Source organism: Phyllopteryx taeniolatus, chromosome 7 (assembly GCF_024500385.1).
Source record: "Phyllopteryx taeniolatus isolate TA_2022b chromosome 7, UOR_Ptae_1.2, whole genome shotgun sequence".
NCBI classification, from domain to species: Eukaryota; Metazoa; Chordata; class Actinopteri; order Syngnathiformes; family Syngnathidae; genus Phyllopteryx; species Phyllopteryx taeniolatus.
The window spans coordinates 9,034,874-9,060,407 of NC_084508.1; the positions used below are offsets into that span (position 1 = coordinate 9,034,874).

Here is a 25,534-nt window from a genome sequence, read left to right on the forward strand (position 1 = left end):
GCCAATGGCTTCATCGCGACGAGAGATAGCGACGCTCGTGACACTCAGAAGGAAATGAAAAATGGTGCGTGTGTCTTGTGTCCCGCCGAGTGGCAGGCAGGATAGTGATTGTGTTGACTAAATGTGATTGCCGAGGAGTGACTCTCTGGAGGCAAAACATCAGAGTTATTACACTTGCACTAATATCGCCGGCTGACAATCACCTGCAAAGCATCTCTAAGCATATTGGGACATGTGTGCAGGGGGCAAAATATTACGCGCGCGCACGCACGCACGCACACACACACACGCGCACACGCACAGTGATATATTAAAGTTTAATGCAATAAAACTCATACATACACACACTTCAAAACCCAACAATAACCTAAAACCCTAACTTGAAACCCTACTTTAAATCTTAACCCTGACTTAAAATTGTACTTTGAAACCATAACTTGAACACCTAAACCTAACTTCAAGACCTTACTTTGGAACCCTTACCTTGCCTTGAAACCCCACTTTAAAACCCTAACTCTGACTTAAAACCCTATTTTTAAACCCTGACCCTAACTTGAAGCCCTACTTTGATACCCTAGACCTGCCTTGAAACCTGATATTGATTTGAAACCCTATGAAACCCTACCTTGAAACCCTAACACTGACTCAACACCCTACTTTAAAACCCTAATTCTGATTCGTAACCCTACTTTGAAACCCCAAAGCTGCCCTGAAACCCTACATTGTAACCTTTTGAAACCCTAATGCTGACTTCAAAACCATTTGAAACCCTAACCCTGACTTAAAAATTGTATTTGAAATGCTAACCTTGAATTTGAAATGCTAACCCTACTTTGAAACCCTAACACTAACTTGAAATATGTCTTCAAACCCTACTTTGAAACCATAACCCCGACTTCAAACCCTTTTTCAAAATCAAACCTTGACTTCAAAGCGTACATTGAAAACCTAATAACCCAGATTTGAAAATAGTTGGAACCACCTAACCTTGACTTGGAATCCGAATCTGAAACCCTGCCTTAAAACTCTTATCCTGACTTGTAACCCTATTTTGAAAGTCTAACCCTGATTTGAAGAACTAATTTGACACTAACCCTAAAACTGACTTCAAAAGCATATTTTAAAAAAACACTTTAAAAAACCTGATCATGTTAAGGGACAGGAAGTGTAACTGCCTGATGCAGTACATGCACACATGCTTACGGAATCTCTCAGTTTCCTCTGGTGACTGCATGGTGAGGATAAAAGAGGAGAGGAAAAGGCTTTCACCAAATTAGGTGATGCCACTTCCTGTCAGAGTTAAGCAGCAATCAGCGACTCCGTGTGGCGAATGACCAAGATCATGCCGGAGCATTGTTTCCCTGAGAGCTCTCAGTAGCTCATAAATAGAGCGTGGACTTCACACGTGGACTTGTGGCGCTTATGACAACATTATTCAACCTTTAACCAGTAGTGAGAAAATGGTGGTGCGCTAACCATTTTGCTTTAAAGTCTGAGTTCCCTTCAAAGCTACTTGTTGTTCTCCAAAATCTGTAGTTCCCAAGCACAATTTAAATTTAAAAAAAGAAAAAAAAAGAAAAATTACACTTCCCAGTCCCGCTCAGTATGGCGTTTCCATGGCAAATTGGGGCACAGGGTTATGTTAACCACATAGCAAAGAAACGACAGGGAGATCAAGGGGGGGGGGGAAATCACTAAATGAAATTACTCAAAATGCAGCATAAGGATTATTTACAGAAATCCCACCTGTATGAAATATGCATATCAACTAGCTTTTTTTTTTTTTTTCCTCTCCATCGCGGCACCTTGTGTTGGATTGATTTGGGCACCGCCACACTTGCCCTGAGATTCGACATGGGCATTTTTATTCCACAATATAAAAGAATTACCACTACACCCACTTTAAGGCTTGCTGAACTCAGTCCGTTTTCCAGGGGACTACTTGTCTTCTCAACCCGCCGCCCCCCTCTACTGCGGGGTGTGTCAATGCGAGAACAGCTTTTATTACCAACCGGGCATGGAGACAGGGGGGTTGAGACAATGCAAGCATCTACTAGTACACTACCAGATTGTGAAGAAGAAAAGCAAGCGCCCGAAAACACAAAAGCATTCATTGCATTTTCAGTGGTGGAAGCAGTACTTCGTCACAAAGCAGCCGAAATACACTTTTAAATGTCCTCAAGAGTGCAAAAATCAATGCAAAACTGGCCTTTAGTCTTTCTTTGGTCCCAGGTTATCTGTGTTAATTGATTCGATTATGTTTACAGAACACTAATTCAGTGCAAAACCAGCAAAATGACTCCTTTTGTATCATGTTTGACCCCTTTTAGCTTTTCCCTAGTGAAATACAACAGGTGTGTCAACAGGATCACTGTTTGTAAGCCTTAAACAACCATTGTCACCCACAAATACGCTACACCACCGTGGCCTAAATATAATACACGCAATCATCCTCATTCCGCTGCAATCCCGAATGATGAGATTGTGCCGAGATGGAGATAAATGCGCCCTCATTATAGCAGGAGAGAGAGGAAAAAAAAGCTCTCATTTTCATTGCCTTTGTACCGTTATTTACCACATGCAAGGATCATTTTAAAGGACACAAAGAGGACACACAATAAATATGTGCATTAATATGGTGGCACACGAAAACATGCAGCACAAAAAAAGAAATATGTGCATTTAAATTGCTCATTCATACACGGACGGCATCTACAAAGCACCATTCATGAAGGCGATGCAGCAGCAGATACATGGAAAAAGATAATGGGATTCTCCAGTCAGGATGTACAGAGCCAAGTCCCGCAGCACCTCCACTAGTCAACACCACGGCCGTCACGCCGGCGCAGCGTTGTGGGCGCATCGCGTGATTGAAGCAGATTTGAGCAATCAAAGTTATCAAAACGCCGCTTCGTCGGGAGGCAGACAGCGCGAGACCGGCGTAATTGGATTTTCCCCTCTTGGTTTAACAGATGACGCTCGGGCAGCGGTTGGTGGGTGAGGCTGTGGGAGGGGGGCGGCATTTGGAGTTGCGAGCGGCTCGTGCGCGGACACACCGACCGCCAATGCCGCTATATTGCAGAGGAAGTAGATATCAATGTGTAATATCACAGCTCATAACAACTCGGGGTCAGCACCAATTATAGAAGTCAATATTCATCAATGTAGCAGGCAGTGTACACTGCTCAAAAAAATACAGTGAAGACAGTCATTACAATCCAACTCAGAGTCAATCACACATCTGGGATGTCAACCTATCCAGTTAGGAGGCAACAGTGATTGTGAATTAATTTCACCTGCTGTTGTGAGAGTAGAATGGACAGACAAAAGGTAAATGAGAGACGATTTGCCTAGACAACCCCTTTCAAGGGGCCTCTTCTAATTCCCGTTTTTGCTTAAGACGTTTCCTTTTCTTCCCAGGCGAGATTACCCGGAAGTACATAGAGGACAGGGTGTTCGACTTTAAAAAAATGCTTAGGAATGGTGCTTCGATGCAATCTTTAATCCACCTTTAGCGCAGGTTACGCCTCCTGACCAACCTTTACAGCAGCAATATTTAAAGCAACAAGCCACCGACAAAGTTTACAGACTACAAGATGCACGAGTTTCACGAGTTAGAGACTTCCAGTTCCCTGAGAACACCACAATTTTGTTTTACACTTTTGAAAAAGAAACATAGCAGTATATTGCAAAATATAGTCATTAAAATCATAATTGAAGAGAATGTAAAGATATTCACTGGTTTCTCTCTCTGTGTCTCTCGTCAGTGGCTAAGTTCCAAAAACCTTTGTTTTACAAATTTGCACTCAACAGTACGGTATTGTGTACAAACCCACAGTAACAACATTTGCAACCCCACATGACCTTCAGTTCTTCTTCACTAATGCTATGCGATAAACCTTCTGCTGTTGTGTAAACCCTCCACATCCCATTCGCGTGAAAGGTTAGCGTCTTCTGCAGAATACTCGTCACTTCCCTGGCGTAAATGGATCTCTTGTCCACAACTTACAATTGTTTTAAACACTCGTGGCTGGTGTTATTTTTGTATGCATGTGTGTTATGTTCATTGTTATCCCGTGTGGCTGTGGCGTTTTCCATTGCGATGTGGTTGTTCCAAATACACAATTCTCTGGTTTTGTGGTTAGTTTGACAGTAAACCTCCAACTGGTAGTGGCAATCATTTTTGAAGAATATTTATTCATTATACCAGCCAAACGTCTGCTTGTTGTGAAGTGAGTGGAGCCACCTACGCTATACAGCACTCGTATCTGAAGTTTGGGCGTGCGAGTCAAAGCAAAAACTCGGCCGATGGACGGCTCGTATCTCGAAAAAACGGTCGTCTCGAGGCACCAATGCATATGTAGACAAAGGTATCAAGAATACAGGCCTACAGTGTGTGGTTAAGAAAAGTTGAGTTGAGTTTAAACATTCTTTTCAACTTTTCATCCCTCCTTGACCCGATATATAAAATATATATAATATATACAATATACGAGCAGTAAGCCCACATATGGTGATAATTTTTTTCCTCATCAAATGTGGGGTTTAAGCAGCAGCTACTGACTGAAACGGTCAAAGAAAGGCGCAGAAAGCTAGCTAGACACATGGACCAAAGTACGTAAATCCGTCTGTGACAATGAGATGGAGCCCAGTGGGTGGCAAATAGAAGAGGGGGAGACCAAAAAAGACCTGGCAATCAACCTTTGAAGATGTACAGAGAATTGGGTTGAAATGGGGCATTGTACAAGAGAGTCCGACTAAGTCCCATTTAACAGATTGGTTGAAATTGAAAAATCGGTATGTAGCTTTTTGGGCCCCATACCACCTTCATCTGTCTGTAAAGACAACAATAAAGACATCTCCTAATAGATGGTTGAAGGACAGTCGCAAAGCTCACTGCATCCTGTGGCCAACTGAGACTGAGAAATGACAACCAGGCAGCCTGCAGGCCGTATAAGGGGAGTTTAGATTTAGATGGACAACATGAAAACCTACTATGAGTTCTTACAGCACCAGTGAGACATTATGTCATGTGCTGCTGTGGAGCACATTCCCACATTCACACGCACACACAGAAGCTTCCAGGGAGCGGCAAGGCAGCGCCCAGCCATGCTGTGATTGATACCAGATTTCGCCCCCCACCAGCGTACGACAAGCCATTAAAAGCACAAACACACAAACATGTCCGTCAGCGTCACTGAGATAACACAACACTCATATCACCCCTTCTTTCATATTTACAGTATATTCTCCTCCCCGCATCTCTAGATTGCAGTCACAACAGCAAACTACAGTGAATGCTGAGAGATGCCCTTACCAAGCCAAAACTCTCACAAATTGAATACATCACAGCATATCGTAGCAATCCCCAGATACCCTCCAGTGGCTGTGAGAAGCATCGGGGATAACATCAATGTAAACTGGGGATGACGCAGTGACGTTGTCACTTTTCTGTGCACCTTCTGGACTTTTTGTGGGGGGGGGGGGGGGGGGGGGGGGGGGGAGTCAGATATATTGGAAAAAATAAGTCCTAAGTCCCAAATGTGAGGGAGTTTGAATCCACTGCTTAGTATTCAGCATTCACAGTAGCATATTTTGTTCTTAAATTGAGCTTGAATCAGAGAAGTGACTGACAAGAATGCTCATCTCTCAGCATTCACTGAAAGTTTATATAAGACATAAAGAACATCCTGATTCAATGCACACAATTTCAAATAAAGTCAAGCCCAAAGTAAGCTGACTACACACATACCTGATGTATGGGAGGGTCAAGCCCAGATCTTCCTCTCGGCCACCGCCCCGGTGCTCCTCTTCCTCCACTCCTTTTCCTCTGTTTCCCCCTTTTTTTCCTTTTCGTCCAGAAACCAGAGAATCCTTGAGGAGGCAGGAAATCCCGAGCCGCTCCGGCGGAAACCTGTAGCGAATGCAGTTAAAGGCGGCTGCTGGGGTGGCAGACGGCTGCAGGAGGGAGGGTGTTTGGGCGAGACGAGTGTACCGGCACGCAGTCGGTGGTGGTGGTGGGGGATTGGGGCATGCTCACAAGTGGTTAGCTCGACGCTCACCGCTGCAGAGCTCAGCATATCCCGACACCCCTCCCAACCTGCCTCGCACTGTTACAACATTCCACCTTATAGCAGCATCTCCTCCTCCCTAAAGTGTGACAGATATTGCGCACAAATCTTATTACAATCCTCATAACTATACTGGTTTCAAACAAGTCAGTCTTTCCAATGGTGTAACGGTACATGTATTCGCGCTCTAGCCAAACTTATGCTACACTGTAAACAAATACAGTGCAGCTCAGCCTCTGGCTAACGGACGTCATGGCAGGACATTGTTTCAAATGGCATCACACTACTGTGAATATCACTGTAGCACCAAAACCAAAAAAAAGAGTTGAAACCCTCATTTAAAAACATAAACCTGCATGGAAACACTAAACCTGACTTGAAAACTAACTTGAAACCCTAACCTTTACTTGAAACCCAAAACCCCTTACTGGAAAACATATTTTGAAACCCTACTATGAAACCCTGACCCTAGTTTGAACCCCTTCACCTTTAGTTCCAACACATTAAGTAAAGAACAGGAAGTGTAACTGCTTAGCACTCTAGCCACATATACTGCATACTCCGTAAAACAAACAGTTAAAACCTCGAACCAGAACTTGAAACTCGACGGAAACCCTAACTTGAAACTAGGGCTGTCACTATAAAATATTTTTAGAATCAATGATTCTAGTTATTATTCCATCGACTAATCAAATAAAAATGTATTTAGCATTGAAGTTTATTGCAAATCCCCCCCCCCCCCCCCACCCTGCCCCCCAATTACTAGTTATTTGGTAGTGTTTTAAATGAATCGGAATGTAGATATGCTAAGGCTACCTAGTTCTCTTCGAAAGATAGGTTAACCAACCAACTAAACTGATTAGCTAACGTAATAGCAAAGCTAGATAAGCTAGCTACACAAAGATGGATATGCTAACAAGCAAGTTAAAATGGATGCTGAGCTCTTTGGCTAACACTAGGATTGATAAACGAGCCAACAGGCTAACTAAAACTAGAAAACAAACTTTATAGAAAAGGTACTGTAGCAATTAACTCTGGTGTTAGCCTTCGTAGGCTATAGGCCTATTAAAAAGCCAGCTCGCCAAATAGAAGCAAACTTACCACATAAAAAGCTAGCTCAGCACGAACTGATATGCTAAAAAGCAAGCTAAAATTGTTAGGTAGCTATTTTGGCTAGCTCACTAGGACTAACATGCAGATAAGCCAATAAACAAGATTAAAGGGCAGGATAACTTAATAGAAAATATTGCATTAGCTCACTGGTTTGCCTACAGTGGATATGAAAACTCTACACACGCCTGTTCAAATACCAGGTTGTTCACCAGTGTGAATGTGATTACCTATTTTTGAACACGGGCTACGTCCCCAGTTATAGGAGGGTGTACATACTTGTGCAACCACATTATCTCAGCTGATTTTTACTTCCCGTCTCAAAAGGTTTTGTTTTTTTCCCCAATTAAGTTCTGCATGTTATAGTTGAAATTTCTTATAGCTATTGGTTTACTTGTTAGCTTATCTAAACATTTTATTTAGCCCTTTGGCTTACCTTTCTAGTTAGCCAAAAGGCTTTCTAACCCGTGAGTTACTATCTTAGTAGACATTTTGGTTAAGTGGCAAAGTAAATAAAAGATAAAATATTTAAATAAGCTAACCAGTCAGCTAATCGCTAAGTAGCTAGGTCATAAATACTAGTAAGCCAATGAGCTAACTTATCAGTCTGTTGGATCTAGCAAGTTAGTTAAAATGTTTAAAAATAACTAGGATATCGAGAAGCCTCAGCCAACAAGCAAATAATAATAATAATAAAATCAACAGATAAGTTAACCAGTGAGCAAACACCAAAATAGCCAAGTCAGACATACTAATAAGCCAACGAGATGAATAAAAAAAATAATCGATAAGATAACCAGTGAGGGAATAGCTAATCAAGTAGTTAGGCTAACTATCGAGCACTCATAGGGTGCGTTAGTCATCTCTTTGAGGCAAATGAAGGATGTTTTTTTATTATTCCAGTATTTCCAGACAGTGGTGAGCAGACAGTCTGTGTTCCATGGGGCTTCCGAGACGTATCCAACCTCAAGGAGGATCAGATTGAACTGTAAATGCTTGTTAATTACAAATGCTTGTTGAGCGGCGGAGGGGGGAAGAGGAAGGAGGGCGGTGTGAGTGTGGACCAGCATCATTGACTGAGGAAAATGCACATCTCCCTTTTCTTTCAACACAAGCACCACCTTTGATTAAAACATTTAAAATCAACACCATTTTGCTTTGACAACCACTGACAAGAAGTCTACAGATACAACAAATATGGCCCACAATATCATGAAAATACACCTAAGCTACACTGTTAAAGGAACAACAGAATTATATAAAATATAAAGCCAATTAAAAGCTGCTTTTGATACAGTTGATCACAACATCCTACTCCACCGCAATACAATACACCTTTGAACTTTCAGGAAACGCTCACAAATGGTTCACTTTATATCTGACCGGTAGAACTGAGCATGTAGCCTTGGGCAAAGTAAAATCTTACACCCACCATGTCACCCGTGGTGTCCATCAGGGTTTGATGCTGAGCCCTCCTACCCTTTCCACCCTTTACATGCTGGCCCTGGGCAATGTCATCAGCAAACATGGGATTTCCTACCACTGTTATGCTGATGACACAACTATATCTCAGGACAGTCCCCACTTCTTCCGTGCCATGGGTGATCAGGCTTTCTCCACTGCAGCTCCGAGGGAAAGCCCGGACAATCTGAGAGCGCCACAGACTACAAATGCTTTTAAACGTGACCTTGAAAAAAGCTTTTTGCCAAATGTTTTTATTTTCTCCTTTAATTGTTCATTGGTTCTGGTAATTTTATAGTGCAACCAATTTCAATTATTTATTTTTTTTGCTATTTTGTTTTTAATTATTATTATTATTGTTGTTGTTAGTTCTAGTTATATTTTATAATTTAATGAATTAAGGAAATATACTTGTTTTTTTATTATTTTCACACACAAAAACATCAATAACCAAAGCTATTATTCTTCGAATTTAACAGGTAAACAAACCGATATTATAGTAAATTGTGAGGTATTCATTGACCAATGTGCTTTTTATTGGGGTAGCAGTCGCCATTCCCTATTTTTTAAAATATTTTGGTTAGCTTATTTAGCTACACGAGCGGCACAAAATATTGGAAACATCTCAGCATGATGAAGTGCAATACCGGGAGTGCAACTATTGTTAAATAAATACCTCTCTGACTAAATTGAGCATTTTGTATTGGCTCTCATTCGATTGTGCCAATGTGACTAATGATTTGGCAAGTGAATGTATAGTCACAGAAAACCACACTAGTAAGCACCTCTGGGTCCAAAAGTAGAAAATGAGAGTTTGCCCTTGACAAAGCATTAAAGCCAACTATTTAGTGAGCAGTTCTATTATGATGTGACACATTGGCCCAATGATGAATTGATATTTTACAAACTATACACGATGTCCATGTGAATCTCTCAACAATAGGTCCTCCCTATCTTTTAATGTAGTTGCATTAATCTAAACACTGACACATGCTAAATCAATGGCGGCCACATGATGGTAGCACCTGTGCATCTGCATAGTTGAATAGTGTTTGTTCATTCGACACCCCCACAACCGGTTTGATTCCTCCCACCGTGCCTGTGATGACATCCTGCTACGGAGAGGCTAATGAAACCGGTGTGCATCACCAGAGACAAATTTAGAACGTCTCTAGCTGATTTTTTTTGTTTTTGTTTTTTGTTTTTTTTTTTGTGATGGATCACAACGTTTGGAGCGTAAACATTAGAATGGGCTAATTAGACTCACTAATGGATGTTATGATTTCAAAACAAATTTCCCCAAAGGAAAAGCAGCTTTTAAAGTACGTAACATCTTAAGGTTGTTAACTGTCATATATACTTCTCATAAAAAGTCACATGGGGGTTTTCGAGTGAAATTAACCTAATATGCACTATGAGCTTCACAGGTAAACTTAATTTGACCTTCTCTAAACTTTTAAATGCATATGCAACTGTTGAATATTGCACTACTTTTTGTACAATTGTTCTCCAACAATGAGCCGAAGGGCAACATTTCCAACAGGTTTTTAATCAATGAATGGACCACTAAACTTCCTGGATCAATTAGAATTGGTATTTACACAGTCCTCTACATCATAGTGTTCACTTTTTGACATCATGAGACCAAGAAAACATCAAGGTCAAGAATACCTCAAAAACCCTAAAACAAACTTTTCTTGAACATGGTATACTCTAAGTTACACTTATGTATAACTTGTCATTGCTGGCATTTTAACGTCCAACTGCATGTTTTCTCCTCTTGCCACACATTTCACTTAAATGTAGCCCGCACCACAAGGTGTTTGAATTATGTGGTGTTTCAGTCTGAACACTAGGGGCACTATGTAAAAGGAGTACATCGATATAAGACGAAAAAGAAGCGAGATGAAAAGGATTCTCAGGTGTGGGGGGCATAAACGGGTAGGAATACAGATGCCATGTTAACTCTGTGTGTTAACTACAAAATAAAGTGAGTACAAAGAAATATGAGACCACTTCTTGAGAAGACCACAAGTAATCAAATAAAACTGACAGCCTGGGCAACTGAAGTGATCATTTATCAAACCACGGCTTACTTCTCTTTACTCGATGTGCCTTGCCGCACCGTATCGTCGTCCACCCGGCCTGGCCTCCTCCGCTGCGGCTTCATGACGGGAGCGCGTCTGCCTCGTCACGCGCGTTTACCTCAAAGTATCCCCACATGGCTGACAGGGCTCCTACCAAGAAAGTGTACGTCAGTTTAGTGAAGTGGTGTTGATGTAGTATCGGGGAGTACGAGTACAGACGGACAATATTGGTATCAGTGCAGCCCTAAACAGTAGTAAATGATTTTATTTTATTTTTTAAATAGATCAGCGAAAATAGGTAGGATTGAGTAAACTAAAAGAAAAAAAGAAAGAAAAACGTAACAAAACGGCTAATAGGACAGTAGCAATTGGTATTTTACGAATTGCGAAGCAATGACACTTCAGTGTCCGCATTTCATGTGCAGTTTTTCAAAATAAAATAATCTCTAATCCATTTATTTTTAAGGGTAATGTTGTATAATGTGTTTGAAATGATTAAGTGGTTTGGGATCAAAGTTCTGGGTATATTTAGGGTTTAAACTACTGCACAGAGCGGCGCGCGTGTTAGCAGAATACAGATGAATACATTTGGTGCACTCAGCGCAGAAGAAGACGGGAGGTGGGGTGGGGGGGGGGGGGGGCGGCACACACACACACACACACACACACACACACACACACACACACACACACCTTTTACTTACTCAAGCAGCGTCTCCAAAGAGGCTTTCAAGTAAATTGAGTTTGGGTTTAGGGGCCTGTTTATATTAATGAGTCCTCGGCCGCTTGAGTTAGAGCCAGTGCTCTGTGTTATTACCTGCTTGATAATGAATGCCAGCTTGGCTAGCAGCAGTCAACGGAGGCTGACGCACACACACACACAATTCAGAAAATGCTGCAAGCTGCCACTGGCTGGCTATAAAAGATTAGCAGCGTCCTCACTACTTTCATGCAGACAGATGCACTGGCACTCATGCTAATGTTAGCGTACCCTGTTGTTGTGCCATTGCAGTATTATTGTCCGCAGTCTCCATTTTGATGCAACAGTCAGTTTTCTTGCTACCCTCAGGCTCCTCTTGGTCAAAATGTCTCTCCTTGATGTCGCAGAGAAGTACATTCTTCCCTGTTGTAGTTTGTTAGTGCTGGACACTGCAATATTACTGTATAATCCACACTCTACACTTGGCTACAGTGATACGGTTTCTTACTGTCCTTGGTCTTCTCCCTGTCCAATTTTTCTCCTTAACGTGCCCGAGAAATAATAAATACACGGTGTCCTCATTCGCCTTCATTGTTGTTGTGGTTTGTATGCGTGCTCGCACTGGACGTCACAGTATTATACTCTACAGTCTCCACTTGGCTGCAGCGGTCCCTTTTCCTTTCTGCCCCCAGTCTCCTCTTGGATAAAAATAGCCTCCTTACTGTAGCCAATAAGTAAACACAGAGAGAGAGAGAGAATTAATCCACTTTAATAAAGTCTCTCCTGCAACTTAGAAGCGAGCAATATTGAAGAGCCAGAATTTGGTGTGCGCGTGAATGGACGACTTGTTCATGAGTTGGTCAACTGAGTGAGAGGGATCAATGGATTTCTGTTTCTAGTTTAGCAGTTTAATTAAACAACGGGACTTGGAGGGGGAAAAACCAATGTGATTTGATTCACGGTCAACTTTTTCCTCAATAGATGAAAAACAAGACATTCGAAGAACAGGTTTAAAATCAACAGTATATTTGGTCAATCCTTGAATTTAAGGTTAAAGATCAGTGGAGGCTCGCGTACAGTATGGCATTTACCAGGAATATCAATGACAACCTCAAATAATATAGTTGGATCCAGTGTTGGGAAGTTCATTTTCTATGCAAACCCAATTCACCGTTCCAAAATTGAACTAGTTCAGTTCAAATTTCACAATTCCAAGTTTTGAACTCATTCACCGTTCCAAAATAAACTAGTTCGTAGTTCTTTTTTTTCCCCCAATATGTTGCTGACAGGCTATTACTCTCAAAATACTGGCATATTATTTCCTCAGTTGCCACCCAATTCAGTCCACACTAGCAGCCAGCTGCAGCTTTCACTGTACCATCTAAAAAGCCTGAGAAAAAAAACTAGACTTTACACCGATCATTGATCGGCTCCGCAAAAGACATTTACTCCGCGTCGCCATCGTGCACAGTATATTTGAATCCAAAAGCTAGTTTATTTTTAGCCTTGTCGCGTGTCTTTTGGCATAGTCCTGTAAATACCTGACGGCCAATAAAGTTATTAAAAATTAAAAAAAACACGTCAGCGGTGTGGAACAGACAACAAGACAAATTTGTCAGACTACTACAATAAAATCTTGTATTCCGATACCACCGCATCCCGTTTTTTACGATCATTGGCCTTTATCTTGTCAACTCAAATGTGACCGGATACACTCGTTTCCGTGGCGACGACAACAAGAGTAGATCGGGCCGACTATAATATGAGGACAAAATGGGGAAAACGTGTGTTGGTGGTCACCAGTGCTCAGGACAGGAGAGGACGTTAGTTTAAGGCTCGCTTTGAGGTATGTTTACATACTTTCAATACGATACGGCTCGCAAGCAGGCAACAAAACGTTATGTAGCCTAGCAAGCAAGTGGTAGCACGAACAGTTGTACGTAAACATGTCGCCGTTCTGTCGAATCATGCTCTAAAGTATCGGAGTGGGTGAAGTCATTTGATTAAAAATAAAGTAATTTCTCATCCATGTATAGTCTCTGTGACGGCTTTCTGGGTAGACTTGATCCCTCCATTACAAAATTGGATGTACATGTCGAGTAAAACATGGCGCACGGAAAAGTCTCAAAGACCCATGCACTAAATTGAACAGGAAGTCAGCCATTTTTGTTTAAAGTGGCCATTTTGACACAAAATTTAGCAGGTATGTCTATCATCATCAGCAGTTCTCAAACCTTTTACATAAAGTACTGCCTAAAAAAATACTTACTAGGGTAGTATACCCAAGTGTGCATCAAAAATGAGACAGATATTTTATTCTTAAAAAGTATGTTAAATATTATTGTGAGCCACTGTAAAAATATGCTCAGTTTGAACATTAACAGTGCACTTAAATATAGAAAAATTAAAAACTGTACTTAAATAATGATGCAATTAAAATGCAGTGTGCAGTTAAAAAGAAATAGTACCTAAATGGAAAAAAAAAAGTTCTTAAAGATTTAATGCAAATGTATTGTACTTCAAAGTTAAATACATACAACTGAAACTGTGTGAGCAGCGATACTTTCACGTACTACTACTATCACTGATCCGTGCTGATCTGTCTAATGAGGGCGGAGCAGGGCATCAAAAAGTTTGACTGTAATTTCGAGGAATGCGCCATGAAAAACTGGGTCCGTTTGTCACTGCTAGCAAATGGAATTATTTTTGGAGTGCATCACGTCACGTTTAAATTCATAACAACAGCAACCCAGTTTGCGACCCTCCAGTCTCACGTTATTTCTCTACCTCATGTTTATCTAAAGGGAACAGAACTGCAGTAAAATGTATCTTTAAACAGGTTGGACCGTGAGGCAGCGGCTCTTCAGAAATCTAACTCAAGTCCAGACGTATAGGTTGCAAACAACGAGACTGGAGACTGGGTTTTGTCCAATACATGCTACGCTGCTGGTCTTAGGGACACTGTGGATATCCAGCAGCTTTGCTCAGCAACAACGCTAAACATTCTTCACGGGAAGTGATTGTGAGCATGGCATCTTAAGAGTATTACCGGATCTCTGTGTGTGTGTCTGTGTGTGTGTTGTGGCATCTCAGTTGTCCATCGGCTCTCTTGAAGCGACGCTTCAGAGCGCTTTAATAATTCACTGGGCTTTTTTGCTCGCAGACACACACGGTTTATATGGCAAGGGGATTCAGGGAGCGAGCATACAGGACACTTTGATTTAGTCCCAATCCAGTGTCTGGCAAGCACGCACACACTTTCATAGGTCACATTATACCAGTGTCTTAGTTCCACAGCTATGTAACATTTTGCTTTCCACTCCCAATAATGTGTGAAACAGTAAACACCTCGTGGCATTGAATGCAACAGTCGGACCACTGCAACAAAGTGGAGATTGTGGAATATAACACAGCAACATTAAGAAAAAAGAAAACAGAGCAGGCTAACTTTTCTATATTTACTTCCTGGGCCACTTAAAGAATAACATTTTATCTGAACAGAGACTGATGGCAGAAACAGAAGGGACCACTGCAGCAAAGTAGAGACTGTGGAGTGTAACACTGCAGCATCCAAGGCTCATGATCAGCAACTGGCTAACAACCAATACAGTGGAGATCTCTTGTAAATTAAGGAGAAATTGTATCAAAGAGGACTCTGAGGGCAGAAAGAAAGCAGACTCCTTGCAGCAAAGTGGACACTGTGGAGTATAACACGATGGCGGTCGGGAGTGGATGCACAGAAAGAGGCTGACATACAACAACAATGGAGGAGAAGAGAGTCTCTTGTATTCACTACTCAGACACATTAGAGACACATTTTATTCAAAGGGGAGACTGAGGGCAGCAAGAAAATGGATTGTTGCGTCAAAGTGGAGACTGTGGAGTATTATACTGCAGCGTCAAGAACAATGGAGGAGAATGAGGGTCTCCTGTATTAACTTAGTGACAAATTTTAGCCAAGAGCAGACTATTGCCAGTGCCGCAAAAAGTGGAGACTGTGGAGTGTAGCACTGCAGCTACCAGATCTAAGGCACAGCAACAGAGTAAGCTAACATTAGCATGTGTACTTAATTTTGTATTATTATTATTCCTTGCACCTCCACAAGGACCTTACAGGACAGATGGAACAACCAGAACACTGTTTCCCTCACCACACTCAATTTCACTTTAGCATTTTAGGACTCACGTTAGCTTTTAGCATTCCGTAGCCAGCAACACAGGGGTTAATTGTTCCCATTTCAACACAGAGAAGTTATAGCAGTCGTACATTGCTTACTAAGCTAAGTTAGTGTGTCTTTTCTTCCCTTTGCTGTAGGTAAGCCCAGTTGTAGTCCACCATTGTCATCACTTTGCCAGGTGCGCAATGAGGCCAAATGAGGAGAACCAGGAAGCTCTAATTGGATTGCGCCACGTCAACAACTAAATTACATCTGATAAAACTGTTTTATACATGTTAACTGTCTGGCAGAGCAGCACTGTTCCTCGTATTCTTTTTTTTTTTTTTTCCTCTCACGTCATATTTGCCCAGCCCTCTTGTTGGTGGGCAGAATTCACAGCATGCTATCACTCCCATTAACCAATGACAAAAATTGGCACGTGCTAGCCACGCCCACAAGATGCTTTGAATGAGAACTAGGGGCTGATTTTATTTGAACGAATCCATTTGCATTCACACCAATGCCTCGAAAGTGAATTACAACGGTAGAGGGCGCTGTTTCCACTTCTTGAAGAAGGGCTAATGGTGGGGTGGGCAAAGTATGGCCCGCAGGCCACATAACACCTGCAATGTTCTGTGATCTGGCCCACCGAGGATCTACATGATCGAAAGTCCTGTTATATTTGTTGAATTAATTTAGCTGTTTTTGCCGAAAATTATTTCAATAAAATGTTTTTTATTAATTTATCTTAGGGGTGAAGAAACATTTGTGCTCAAGGAATTTTATTTTTTATTTTTGTATTTATTGGTCAGATCATTTGTAGATGAGAATTTTTTTTAAATTTCAAATGTGTAAAATAGCCTATTTTAACAAAAAAGTAATTTATTATAATTCTTTTAATTTTAACACTTATCATTTATTTAATTATAATTTTGTAACCAATTATTTATTTATTTTTGTTTTAAAAACAATATTAAATAATAATAGTAATTTGGTTTATAGTCCTAATATTTTTTATAATAAAAAAATCAGTGGGACCAATTATTGAATATGATAAATGAATACAAAATGAATTAATATGTTTTAATTCACAAATTTTACAGAAAGAAAATGCTAAATTTAAATTGATAATCTAAAATACTTGGAGCGCCATACTTTGCCCATCTAAGATTTGTCTAATGATATGCTGTAATTGGTTAATTTATTTAATTTTAATGATCAAATCAAATTAATTATCAATAGGACAATTAAAAAATATATTTTAAACATTAGAATTACCACTTTTTTATATTGTACATACACATTTTAGCTTTTTTTTTTTTTTTTTTTTTTCCCCCCTCATCTATAAATGACCTGGCCGGTCTGTTTTGTGGCCTCATGAGCACAAAACTTTGTCCATCACCAGTCTAAGGAAACACACACACACACACACACACACGCACACACTTGTCTGACAGTGATCGGTATTGAAAAGACAACATCATAAAGCCGTGTCTAATCTTATACCTCCTGAATAAATCATCTGCTAAACTAAAATCAAGAATTGGAGTTGAGTAAATTGTGTGTTTGGATGCATGCCGCAGTCCCACAACAACAACGGGAAGTCAGGCAGGCGTGACGAGAGCACAACGCGGAGGGAGAATTCATGCAAAGGTTTGTGTGTGTCAGCGAGTGTATGTTTCAGCATTTGGATGCTGTCAACTTGATGGAAGATGACAGCATCACTTCCAAACCGATTTTCGGCACGGTGACGCTCATGAGGGCTGCCAATCCAATGCATAGACAAATGCATAAACCCCCACTTCCTCCTTAAATGAAGCTCATTGATGTGCATTTATCTATGGGTCGTATAAGAACTTTTAAAGGCATTATCATACAATAATTGCTCCATCTCCCACTTCATTTGATCCTAGCGTGTCGTTTACTGCTATCGAGGAGGCGCCCATAGATTTCTATGGTTAATATTCATGGGTATTTTCATAAATCAGCATGCATTTCTTTCCTTAAAGGCCATTGGTGGAAGTTTTGCGGTTCAGTATATTGGTTTTAAGGGCTGAGAAGAGACCGACCACATGAATGGAAAGTTTGGACCTTGGTATCAACGAGAGCTGGATTTTTAATCCTGACTACACTTCTTTCTTCATCAATGTGCAGGTTTTTTTTCTGTTCAATTAGGGATACAATGGATACAAAAAGTCTACACACCCTTGTTCAAATGCCAGGCTTTTTGTGATATCAAAAAAATGAGACCAAGATGAATCGTTTCAAAGGTATTTCCACCGTTAATGTGACCTATAACCTCTAGTACTCAATTGAATTTTGTTTACAAGAGGGGAAGTAAAAACATTTAAAAGTGAGAGAATTTGGTTGCACAAGTGTACACACCCTCTTATAATTGGGGATGTGGCTCATCAGTGAGGCTGCTAAGAGGCCAACAGCAATATGGAAGCAGCTGGAGGAATTTCAGGCAAGTATTGGCTTTTTAGTACATGTGAACACTCTTCTTTATATGTCTGGGTTACGGGGTAGGGTGGCAAGACGGAAGCCTTATCTTACAAAGAAAAACATCCAAGCCTGGCTAAATTTTGTGAAAACTCACAGGAAATGTCCCAAACTCATGCAGGGAAAATGTGTTACGGTCCGACGAAACCAAACTTTATGGCCATAATTCCAAAATGGATGTTTGACGCAAACACAACACTGCTCATCACCAAAAGAACACCATGCCGATATTGAACCATGGGGGTGGCAGCATCATGCTTTGGGGCTCTTGTTCGTCAGCTGTAACTGTGGCTCTAGACAATGTGGAGGGAATTATTAACATTTCCAAATAGCAATCGGTGTTTGCACAAATCCTTCAGGCTGCTGCTAGAACGCAGCCAAATAAAAGCCGGGAAAAGCTTTCTAGAACCGCGGAACTTTATTTGTGGTTAATGAGAGGCACTTTAAATGGTGGCAAGCGTGTATTGACTCCCATTTAGCACGAGTTAAATGTGATTGGTTAATTCTAAACACAGCCTCCAGTTATAAGAGGGTGTGCACACTTATGCAACCACACTATTTACGTTGTTTATTTTTACCTCCCATCTCGAGAAGACTTTTTTTGAGTTGCACAGGTTATATGTCACATTAATGGTGAAAAAAAGTTTTGAAATGATTTATCTTGGTCTCATTTTTATGTTTAATTTAATTAAGAAAAACATTTTGCACATTGTCATTATGGGATGTTGTGTGAAGAACATTGAAGGGAGAAAAAAATTAATTGATTCTATTTTGAAAGAAGACAATAGAACAAAATGTGGGAAAAGATGCACTGTAACAAAAGATTTACTTGTTGTGGTTGTTTAATTTCACACTTGACGGATGCTCAGGTATCCCCGAGAACTATTTGTATAAAATCACTTAAAAATTCCATTTTACATAATCTGTCCCCTTTAAAAATATCTTGACATTTTCTTTTGAGTGGGGGGGCGGGGGGGGGAAACAGTTGTTACGTGGATGACAAATGTGTTTAATTGCAGCTGCCCACAGATTGTCAAATGCGTTTCATTGGCCCTCCGTGGCTCTGCTCGTCAGCGTGCGGCGACAACGCTTAGCGACAGCGTGATCTTTCCCCGTGCCCCCCAACATTATACAGTGAGGTGACATTTAAGGCACGACACATTTAGCGCTTTACGCCGCTTAAATGTGTGCATGTGCATTTTGTATGCAACGCTGTCTGGTTTAATGCGGCATTTCCACACTTTGGCCGACGCCTCATTAAAGGTTATCTGTTAATTACGACGACGAGTCGAGGTCGTGTGAAGGGTGACGGTTCCTCTTCGCACTGCCTGTTTTCACGCAGAAAGGCTGTATTTGCACAATGACCATTTTGAAATCCGTTTTTATAAGCAATAGAGGGACTATGTCATGGAAAAATTCCTTTTGAATGGCTTGCATACAAATACAGCGGTAACTCGACTTGCAAGTACACCAAAATATGAGCGAGCTTCAGATCCACCACCACCGGATGGTAGCAGCAAACATCACAACGTTGATTTGAGATACACAAATGCCACGAATAGTGAAAAATCCACGATTAATTGATGCCTACCCTAAAATGGCTTGTAATTGAGTATCGATGCCACAAGATGGCAGCAAAGCACTTACAGTCGAAGGAGAGGTTCATAACGCATCAACTCCATGCCTCTACATGGACACAATCTTGAACCGATGTTACATAACTACTTTATTTAGTAGTTAAATTATTCAACAAAAACAAACCATCGTTATTATTGTTTCCCATTATGTGTTAGAATTACCATTCAGCTATCGGTTAAAGGCTAACCTATGTGTTTGTTTTGAACACACAAGGTGTAATTATCTTCAGTTATGCGAGTAAACTTTAACTGGGAGAGGCAATAAACAGCTTGATGCCTCTTTTTTAAAAAATTGTTCACTATTTGCCAAATTGCTGCTTATTGCGACGTGAGTTGAGTTACGTTCACCACCACCGTACGAGCGTTCGTATCTCAAGTTTGAGCTCGCAAGTCAATGCAAATAAATCAGCCGAATCTCAAGGCACTACCGCACTCGGTATCGGCTGCGTTATTCTGACTTGTACGATCTCAGGAGCGTACGAGATTCCACTGTGTGCGAGAAGATCAAAGGCGGGATCCTATGGACAGAAAAGCAATGTGATAATGATGTCCCAGCGTCACCTGTTGATCAATAAAAGAGAAAATGTGCTCCTGGTGGAAGCAGCGTGTGTTTATTATTGACTTGCAGAAGCGCAGCCACTCAGTGGAGAGGCCGCCTGCTTCCTTCTGGCTCCTTTCCACCACGTCAATGTAATCACGTTAGCGCACAGGGAAGCCATTGTGGCATGCTCGCGCCGTCCACACTGGCAGGCTTTACGCGAGCGAAAGGACAGAGCGGAGCGGATGGGGGGGAATAAAAAATTAAAAAAACTTTGCTGTTTTCTTTTTCAATCCGGCTTTTCGGAAAGAAAAAAAAAAAAAAAAAAAAAAGAGCTTCAGGCTTCCCGATTGGACAAGCCTCACACTGGCTCGCCGTTTCATTTCACAGAAAACACAATTAGTCAGCAAGAGACGCCGCACAGAGACGCAAAAGGATTTTTGTCATGCCCAAAATACACCTTGTGCATCATAAATGTTTCTAGCTCTTTTCTGTATGTCTAAAATACAGGAGCGTACCACTTTTTAGCACCCCGCTGTTAGGTGTGTCAAAAAGCTTTTGTGGAGGGCTCGATTTTAAAATACATGCTACAAGACTGAAATCATAATCTTACAGAAAATTATGTTTGTGGGGGAAAAAAGGGATTTTTTTGTTGTTGTTTAAATAATATATTTTCAAGAAATGAGTCATATTTTTTTAGATAAAACTTTAAAAACAAAAAAAAAACTCAGTCAAAAACGAAAAAATATATATATTTTTGAGATAAAACGCTTTATAATATGGAGGGAAAAATTCAGACGTTGAGGTACAGCAAGTCAGATTTCAGTTTTAGATCAAAAACTATTTTTATTTTTTATTATCATACCTTGTATACAAAAAGTAGTATATTTCCGAGATAAAAGTTACTTTTACTATACTTTCAAGACAATGTCATATATTTTAGAGAATAAAAAAGTCAAATATTTACTTCACAGAATCTTGAAATAGTGATTATTTTCAAGATAAAAAGTCGTATTTTTGTAGTTATATTTTATTTTTCCATGAAAATAATTTTATTTCATCCCATAAAAATGGCATATTCTTTCGATAAAAGGAATCCTCCTTGAACCGTCACCTTATCGTGGTGGAGGGGTTTGTGTGTCCCAGTGATCCTAGGAGCTAAGTTGTCAGGGGCTTTAATGCCCCTGGCAGGGTCGCCCAAGGTCCCAAGCGAGGGACCAGACAAAGAGAGAATAGAAGTTGGATATTTTCAACTGGTATTTTCTAGACTTTACACCGATTTTATCGGCCTTATCGGTATCGGCCGATAATTAGCATTTTATGCTGATCGGCTTTAATGTCATAATTCGCCGATCTGATCAATGACGTCATTGATCGGCTCCGCAAAACACATTTACTCCGCGTCGCCATCGTGCACAGTATATTTGAATCCAAAAGCTAGTTTATTTTGAGCCTTGTCACGTGTCTTTTGGCGAAGTATTGGAAATATCTGACGGCCAATAAAGTTATTAAAAAAAAAAACATGTCGGCCGTGTGGAACAGACAACACGTCTGAGACAGACAACATGTAATGCCCGGGTCAGAGTACAAGACAAATTTGCTCTTTCATGATTGCACTATGTCAGACTACTGCAATAAAATCTCATATTCCGATACCGCCGCATCCCGTTTTTTACGATCATTGGGCTTCATCTTGTGAACTCAAATGCGACCGGATACATTCGTCACTGTGGCGACAACAACAAGAGTGGAACGTATTATAAGAACAAAATGTTGGTGGTTACCGGTGCTCAGGACAGGAGAGGACGTTCGTTTAAGACTTGCTTGAGGAATGTTCACGTACTTTGAATACGATACGGCTCGCAAGCAGGCAACAAAAACGACTGCGAGGCAGACGCTCTAACGTTTCGATGTGGGTGAAGTTATTTAATTAAAAATAATTTAATTACAGCAAGAGCGGCACGGTGGACGACTGGTTATAGCGTCTGCCTCACAGTTCTGAGGAGCGGGGTTCAAATCCCGGCCCCGCCTGTGTGGAGTGTGCATGTTCTATCCGTGCCTGCGTGGGTTTTCTCCAGGCACGCCGGTTTCCTCCAGCATCCCAAAAACATGCATGGTAGGTTCATTGACAACTCTAAATTGCCCGTAAGCGTGAATGTGAGTACGGATGGTTGTTTGTTTGTGTGTACGTGCCCTGCGATTGGGTGGCAACCGGTCCCCCGGCGTACCCCGCCTCGTGCCCGATGATAGCTGGGATAGGCTCCAGCATGCCCGCGACCCTAGTGAGGACAAGCGGCTCAGAAAATGGATGGATGGAATTACAGTAAATTAGCACCCATTTTTTTCTGTCATGTAATGTTGGTTTAACCTGACTGCTTAGAATCCACGATCTGACGAGAGCAATGATTTCCAACCTTTATGGAGCCATGGAACATATTTTACAATTGAAAAATCTCACGGCACACCAACAAACAAAAATGTCACAAAAAGTGGATACATTCATTACTGTAGTCACTTCTTGCTGTCTAATAGAAGACCATTCATTTGTTCTGTCTGTCACTATGCCTCACTGGCATAAATAGAGGAACAAAAACAAACATACATTATTTATTGTAAATATAATTTTTGGAGCAATTAAGTACACAAGTATATACAGTCAACATTTAAATAGACAGATTCCTCCATCTTGTGATCGGATCGGTGATCGGTTATCGTTTTTTTTTAAACTCGCTGATCGGTCCCAAAGATCCTGATCGTGTAAAGCCTAGTATTTTCAAAAAATATGCTACTGTTCTAAAGCTCCTGTAGCGTTGCACTTGCAGGTGATCCTGCACCCTTTCAGTGGACTCTCCCTGCAACTGAGTCCAGGCGACAAGGCGACACAAATGTAAAGGACTGAGCAGTTGAAGGTATTGCCTGCTGTGCGGTTGTGCTCTTGCAGCCCTCACGGCTTCTCTCGCTCTCATGAGTTGGCTTTTTTCCCCTGCTTGGCTGCCTGTCAATGTGATCCATGCGCTGAGACTTGCTGAGGCAGCAGCAGGAGAGAAAATTTACTGATCAGTCACACGGCGGCTGCACGCTAGCAGCTGCTCGTCAATCACCGCCGCAAGCTGCAACGTGCTCGGGACCAGCACACATGCGTACCTTAGCTGCGAGCGTCCAATAAAGCCCAGCTAATGACATCCAACGTTTGACTGACGCTGTCGAGAAAGAGCTTATTCATTTAGCAGTAGGTTTATTATTATGGTTGTAAATAATATTAATTTTAAAAAAAAAGAAAAAGCTGATTCATGTAACACCTTTCAGGACCCAAGGGTGCTACTTGTTGACGATTGTGCTTGTAGTATTGCACTGCAGCATACTGAAAGCTCATGTGGCTAAATAATCAAAATATGGGAAGCAGCTCTCAATGATAATAATCAAACTAAATTTTAAAAAATAACAGCAATTTGACAAACATGTCGGCATTATTTTTGCCAATCTTAATGTAAACATTTTAATTGCATTCTAATTAAATTATTCATATATTTACAATTTGAATGAATAATTAAAAATATATATTCTATTTTTACCTTGTTTATATATTTATATTTTTTTAATGTAACCTGTGTGGAATCAAAAATTCATACTGAACAGAAAATAATATAATTAAAAATAGTTACATTAATGAAATAATGTATATAATGTTAGCAATAGTAGCAGTAATGTTAATAAATATTGGCAAATTTTAATGACCTCCCTTCCCTGACCTCAGTTCTGATTACATTGAAATATTTTTAAAGAAGGCCCAGCTTTTAAAACATCCCATTAGTTTGCGCCCGTGCAACTGTGACCCTTTTGCCGGTTTTGGCGTATTTCTCCAAATGCAAACACACACACACGAGTGCAGATTCACCTGCCTCGGAAAACAATCACATCAGCTGAGCTAAAAAAAAAAGTGCTGATAAAAAAAAAAGAATAAATAAATAAACTCCACTTTCTGTTCGTGCAACCTTGAGATTGCCATCAGTTCTGGTCAGACTCCATTGATGGAATCTCTGCTGCACTGAGAAAGCGCTGCTGCCTTCTTTTTCCAATGGCGGAAATACACACAACACTTCACTGCACGGTGCAGCATCGGCCAACTAAACTGCCTAAATGCAGCTGCTGCTCCTGCTAACTGTCATGCGGGCAAGGTGACAATGCCGGCGCGCATCGCGGTTGCCGTCCCATCACGTTGACCCGGCTCACCGTTCGGGCTCGTCGCCGTCACCTTGAGGTCAAAGCGAGTGGGCCGTCGCCGGTGGGCCGGTGAAAATTGGACGTAGCAGATGTGAGAGTCACACTTCGGGGCTCAAAGCTTACAGCCTTTAAGGAGGACTTGACGCTAACGGGGGGTGACAAGTGCAGCCGTTGGAATGGTTGGACGGGAAACCCTCGTTTGTCCTGGTGGATACGTTCCAGTTTGGATGAAAATCCGCGATATCAAGAAAACCTTTTAATAAAAAAGCGCTTTCAAGATATTTCATTTTAACATTTAATTTCAAAAAATATTAAATTGGTTCATGAAATGTATTTATTCGTTTTTCACTCATTTATCTCATGAAATAATTATGGTAATTACCGGGAAGTGGGGGGTGTTGGGGGGACAATAAAACAATTAAGGTAGAGTGGTGCCTTGATTTAAGAATTCAATTTGTTACCCAGACTATGCCCTTAACTCAAAACACTTGTATCTCATCTCAACAACAACAATTTACATTTTTAATAAGAAAAATAGCACTCTGTCTGCAGTATTTCTAAAAACATAAGAGTAATAACATCATTAAGCAGAATTCAACAATTTGTGCATCATGATTTCATGCTTCAATACCCATTGACATTGTGCTACGTCTGGTATGCATGCCTTGGCCACCAGGGGTCAGTATAGTACAGTTATATAATGAATCGTTTCATAACTAAATGACTCAGCTGCAGTAGCATCAGTCGTTCTTCGCAGAGGATAAAGAATATATGCCTGTGAGTATTGTTATATTGTCTGTCAGCATGTGTTGCCGCACCATTTGTATACAAATATTCCTCGCTTATCACCACCGCAACATCAATGCTACTGTCATTAGCCAGTCTATGACGTTTTGCATTGCGTGTTAGCACTAAGCGAGCGGCCTTTCATAAGTTAGCCATGATAATTGCCACCAAGCACAATAGAAAGAAACACAACACCTACAAATAATCCATAGACAGAAATTTGGAAGATCCCACCGTATAATTGACATAAATGAAAGATGAACT

The 25,534-nt window shown here is 40.8% G+C and overlaps 1 protein-coding gene across 6 annotated transcripts in view; it reads right to left on the reverse strand.

Moving 5' to 3' along the window:
• Positions 1-25,534, reverse strand: part of dab1a (DAB adaptor protein 1a) — a 230,595-nt gene that overhangs the window by 197,839 nt on the left and 7,222 nt on the right. For 5 of the 6 annotated variants that reach the window (XM_061778681.1, XM_061778679.1, XM_061778680.1 and 2 more), the window contains exons 2-3: positions 10,739-10,879; positions 5,753-5,914 (exon numbers count right to left, since the gene is read on the reverse strand). The gene's annotated coding sequence lies outside the window, so the exon portion shown is untranslated. Of the gene's footprint in view, positions 1-5,752; positions 5,915-5,995; positions 6,137-10,738; positions 10,880-25,534 lie in introns of those variants that run through there. The other variant, XM_061778675.1, reaches the window with a different exon arrangement.